Source organism: Delphinus delphis, chromosome X (genome assembly GCF_949987515.2).
Source record: "Delphinus delphis chromosome X, mDelDel1.2, whole genome shotgun sequence".
Taxonomy (NCBI): Eukaryota; Metazoa; Chordata; class Mammalia; order Artiodactyla; family Delphinidae; genus Delphinus; species Delphinus delphis.
Genome location: NC_082704.1, coordinates 77,204,888 through 77,211,161, shown reverse-complemented (window position 1 = coordinate 77,211,161; position 6,274 = coordinate 77,204,888).

Below are 6,274 nucleotides of genomic sequence, written 5' to 3'. Positions count from 1 at the left end.
ACCTCTAAAAGCATGGACTTTATTTTTAGGTAATGAAATCACAACTAAATATTGCAGGTAAGGAGAGTGAACATAAAGTAATATTGATAACAACAAATATATGTAAACTTATTGATTAAAATTTGACAAACAGATTATATTATCTTAAAGAGATTTTTATCCACAAAATTTATCCAGATTTTTAAAAAAATAGACTCAGTAGAGAAAACCTCACAACAACAACAACAAATCAGAGTGCAGAAGGTATAATTTGAAAATTTTAACACTGGGGGGAAAAAACTGATAAATTAGAAAAATGTCTTTATTGTGATATATATAGAAAAGTCTGTGGACATAATTTAAGTAAATATTAAAATACAAAAATACATATAATTTCACTGTGCTATAAAGATTACTGATCAAGGAATTCAAATGGTATAGTGGTTTGCCTATATAAAACACATTTTGGAGGAAAATTAATCAATGTTGAAGTCTAAGACTGTACTTTGTGGGTCACAGAACAGAGTGAAAAGAGATAATAGGTCTGGTGGGGGAGCAAGAGGAAATATCTAGCATGTGTTTTGTCTCTCTTGTAAGTCAATAAAATTGACAAAAGATTTCTGTGCACAGTTTTATCCAATTCATTTTTTTGCACCCCTGAGCAATTAATAGCACATTGCAAATTGTGGTTACTTGGTAAACATTTGCTGAGTGAATGAAGAATAAATAAACAAATGAATATTAAAAGGACAATATACCACTGACCCTCAAAGTATCACTAATCCACCTTTGGACAATAATACCTCCTGTAACTTTGTGCTGTAATAATCTATTTTTATGGTTATCACTCCTATCAGAGGGTGATTTTCTGAAGGTCAGGGAAGATGTTTTTATACATGTTTATATCCAGTGTCTGTAACTTAGAAGGCATTCAGAGAATGTTTGCTAAATAAATGAATGACAAAATTTTATATTAAGGGTCAGGCTACTTAGTCTAAGAAAACTGAGATGTTTCCCTCATATTTCATTTTCATCATAATAGAAGATCAGATGACAGTCAAGGGCTGTAGAATCTCCAACCCCTGTAGAATAAAATCTGATTAGAAAATATACTTTGTAAAGGTAACACCTACACCATTTAGGGGAAAATATGAAATATGATGATATCTACCAAGGTCTCTCCCCAGAGTTGGTTTCTACACTATTATTTCCCTGGAGAACCCTGGCTCAGTTTGCTCTGTTCTTAGCACAGCTTTTGGCCTCAGCCTTGACAGCAGCTTGGAGGCAGATAGGAACATTATTTCATGAAGTAATTTAGATATGATTTTTAAAACAAAATCTCATCTTGGCACAAACCCAACAAGAGCTTGGGTTTAACCTGTTATTATGAGATTTCAGGGAATAATAAATAAATTGCAAAATGGAAAACTGCAGGAGCTTGGGATGAAAGAATTTAAATTGAATTTGCATACAATCCACTCAACATAAAAGGGCATTCAAAGGAGTGAGGCACACTAGCTAGGTAGTATAAAGTTCTCATTTTCACATATAATTACAGGAAAAACAATTGAAGAATTCCTTCTTTGCTCTAATTTTCAGACAGGATAGGTTCTTTGAATTTCACAACTATCGATAGAGTCTTTAGCCAAGGATGGTTGGAAATAGTTGACATTAGGCCAGGAGTTTTAAGTGTCTGGTCATGGTTTATAATTATAAGACCTCTTTTGAGCTTCCACCTTTGGTTTGGTCTCAGAGATCCACTTTATTATCTAGCCCGATTCGACCACTGAAAAAGCTAGTACTTCAAGAGACGGGAGACACAGATTTCAGCTTTGTTGTAACACAAATTAAATATATGAATTTGGGCACGTTTTTCAACTTCTTTAAGCCTGTCTCCTCATCTGTAAATGGAGACTGAAGGAGGAAAAGCACATAAAGCCTGTAACCCAGGGCCAGGTACACAGAAAATGCCCCAAGCTATAGTTAGAAGAACTGAGGCTCAGAGTTGGGAAGTGATCAACTCCAGGTCTCAAGCGCACTTGTGTCTGCTTTCTAATCCAGCATCCTTTTGTACGTTTGTTGTTTTTAAAATAATTTATTGAAGTGAAATTCACATATCATAGAAATAACCATTTTAACTGAAAAAATTAGTGGCATTTAGTACATTCACCGTGTTGTGCAACCACTATCTAGTTTTAAAACATTTCCATCATCCCAAAGTAAAACCCCAGACCCCTTAAGCATTCTCTCCTCATCCTCTCCTTCCCCCAGTCCCTGGCAACCATCAATCTGCATTGTCTCTATGGAGTTATCTATTCTGGGCGTTTCATATAAGTGAAATCATACATCATGTAAACTGTTCTCTCTGTCTTCTTTTACCTAACATAATGTTTTGGAGATATCTTTAAAAAAATCTGACCATCTGTTTTTGATTTTCTTGTCAGTATATAGAAATATAATTATTTTTATATATTAACATTATATCCAGGACCACAATAAATTCATTTCTTCATTCTAGTAGTTTTTTTTCCCTTTGCTGGGTTCCTTAAAACTTTTGTACATAAACAATAATGCCTTCTGTAAACTTTAAAAAACAATAATTTAATTTATTTTTCCATATTGCAGGACTTTTATTTCTTTTCCTTGCCCATTGCTATGGCTGAGAACTTCAGTGCATGAAACTGGAAGTATGAGAGTGGCCATCCTGCATAAACAATAATGTCTTCTACATAAACAATTATGCCTTCTGTAAATTAAAAAAAAAACAATTTAACTTATTTTTCCATATTGCATGACTTTTACTTCTTTTTCTTGCCCATTGCTATGGCTAAGAACTTCAGTGCAATAGATGCTAACCACACTAATAGAATAAGAGGCAAAAGTAAGCAGAAAAGGAGAGAGAAATGGTGTGCTATAGAATCAGAAATACCCCATGATGACTCTTATCAGCACAGACAGAAGACAAGCCCTTGCAATGAAGTATACTCAAGTCCCTCTTCCATGCATTTGGATCCACCCAGACTGTAGCATGACATAGAGTGGTGGATTCTTGCAAGGTTTTTTTTTTTTAAAGCAATTATTAGGTACTCAGTTAGTCTCTGCTTCCCAAACATGTTGTTATAAAATTATCATGGACACAATTTAGAAATGTTTGCTGTTCAAGAATTGTGATTTCTACCATGTGGTGTTTTATAAACTGACTCAATGTGTTAGAATCAAATCTACTCAAAGACTAGCAATTTTTGAACCCAGGCAGTCCAGATTCTGGGTTCATGCTATTAACCACTATACATAATGTCTCACAGTCTCATGCCTTGTACCAATATACATTTCAGATGGATTGAAATTTAAAAAGTAAACTTAAAACCAGAAGAAAATATAAACAAATTTTTCTATAATTTTGTGATGTGTATGGCAGTTAAAAATGACATTAAAATCAGAAATTCTAAAAGAAAAATGTAATAGATTTGACTATATAAAAATTCAAAACTATCTTCACATAACCAAACCAAACCAACAAAAATACAAACATAAAAAATTAACCAAACCAACTAAACAACAAGAAAAACAACACAGAAAATTGACACCATCAAATGACAAATTGGAACATAACACAAACAACATATATGGTCAAGTATTAATAGATCAATGAATAAAGAAAGAGTTCAATGGAAGATTGGTGAAATAACTCCTGGTATATCCATGCACTGTGGGAAATCACTGTTTTTAAAAACAACAATACAGAATGTTATTTACTGGCATAGAAGTATGCCTGTGGTGCATTAGTTAATCAATAGAAAATTGCAAACTTACACTATAACCCTAATTTCTGGGGAAAAATAACATGTGGGTGCTTGTGTGTTTGTGTGTGTGCTAATGTATGTACACATAGGAAAAAGCCTGAAATGGTAAAATCAAAAATATCTCTTGTGGTTATGGATGATTTTCACCTTTTTTCTTTACCTTTTTATTGATTGTCATAATTCCTTGCAATATGCATGTATTTCTTCAATTTATGAAGTGGTTTAAGCCTTAAATTGTCTTTTTCCATAAAGTTAATAGAAGAGGAATATTCCAAGAGCATAACAAATTTATATATTCCTAGATTACAGTAATTTCTATGATGTTTTGGTGGAAAACTTATGGTTTGCGGAGAATGGCTTATAGTAAAAAGCCAATGAGACCATGTAAGTTATTATTTCTACATTTAAATTGCACTGTGCTCTGAGTACATGACCTATACAATTCCTACTTTTGGGAATTTATCTTGGTTTTATTTTTGCAGCCAAATATATGATCTGTATATGTAGATGATACATAAGATCTTAGATGAAGGTATATTCTGTTTCTTCCCCTGAAATTTAATATGTGTATATTAAGTTGTTAACTTTATTATTCATATCTTCTATATCCTTGGTTGGTTTTTATCCACCTGAACGGCTTAGCCTGAGGTATTTTAGTCTCTAATAGTTGTGCTTCTATATTTTGCATAGTATTTCTAATATATATGCATTTTTATTCTTGAACTCTCTGCAGACTGTGCTTTTTGTCAATATGTAAGGATACTCCCTGCCCAGTTTAATGCTACTTGCTGCATATTCTCATTCCTTTTTGTTTGGGCCTGCTACAACAAAAGTGTGCCTTTCACTGTCTTTGTGTATTTAATCTTTTAAAATAATTTAATGCTTTGGTTTTAGAGGTGTCTCTTAGAGTTAGCTTTTGATTTCTGACCATTTATATTCATTGATACAACTGATATGTTTGATCTCACTTCTATGATCGTCTTTCTGTTATACTTCCATACTGATTTATTTTATTCTCCAAAGTGGGATGCACACACCCTAGTTGGTATACAAGATCATTCATTGGAGACTCTGAAGAAAATCCTATCCTTTATTTAAAACTTAAGAACTATATTAAGCTTTACTGATATTTAATGTGAGTTAATACTGATACTTTGCTCTGGTCCACATGTAAGGCAGAGTCAGTTTATTCATAATAAGTGAGGCAGAGGAGAGTGATTTCAGAAATCGGGGTGAATGACAGTGACACTTTTACATTTTACTCACTTTCCTGGACTCACTAGAATTTTAGTGTACTTAGTTAAGTGAATTTAAGGGTTATTTTGTTTACTTTTATCTAAGCTAAGACACAGAATTGGCAAGGTTCTTAAAGTGATTCCTGAAAAAGAAAAAAAAGCAGGTTAAAAGTAATATCCATTATGCAAACACAAACACAAAAGAACAATAATAACAGTCCTCTCCCCTCCCTCACAAAAGACCAGGTCTAGCTCATATTTTCCCTTTTCCTGGCAGAAATTCACCGTTAGCCACATTATGAGGTAATAGAGAGCATTTTCAAAACAGATGTTTGGAAATGTTTCCCTGCTGTGTTTCCATTGTTATCTGATACATTGTTGAAAATGATATAAATATTACACATCTAAAATATCATCTCTCATATCAACACACTCAGAAAACTTGAAATAGAATTTTTATTCCCTTTAAGGGTTTTAGAGAATTTTAAACCCATTTGTTGAAGCATAAAAATATAACCTGTACTGATCCCTTTTGAAGAGCAATTGATGGATATCATGGAAAGTGGAAATTTACTGCCACATTTCAACAATTACAATTACATAATTGGTGGTGGGAATAGAACATAAATATTGTGATTATTAAGTGTATCCAATGACATACTTCTTCACTTTGAATTTGTCTATCTGTGAAGGAACTTATTCAGCTATTACAGTCACTAAAACCAAGTGTGAAATAAAAATGGACACAGAATCACACCTTTGAATGCCATATTGCAAGATGTGGAACAGAGTTTTTAAAAACAGTGAGAGCAGAGAGAGGGGGAAAAGGCAGTAGATTAAGATACAGAGATCACCTTCCTCTACACAGATACATCAGAAATACATCTACACGTGGAACAATCCTACAGAACACCTACTGAAGCTGGCAGAAGACCTCAGACCTCCCAAAAGGAAAGAAATTCCTCACGTACCTGGGTAGAGCAAAAGAAAAAAGAATAAACAGAGACAAAAGAATAGGGACGCGACCTGCACCAATGGGAGGGAGCTGTGAAGGAGGGAAGGTTTCCACACACTAGAAGCCCCTAAGTGGGTGGAGACTACGGGTGGCGGAGAGGGGGAGCTTCGGAGCCGCAGAGGAGAGCGCAGCAACAGGGGTGCAGAGGGCAAAGCGGAGAGTTTTCCGCACAGAAGATGAGTGCTGACAAACACTCACCAGCCCGAGAGGCTTGTCTGCTCACCCGCCGGGGCGGGCAGGGC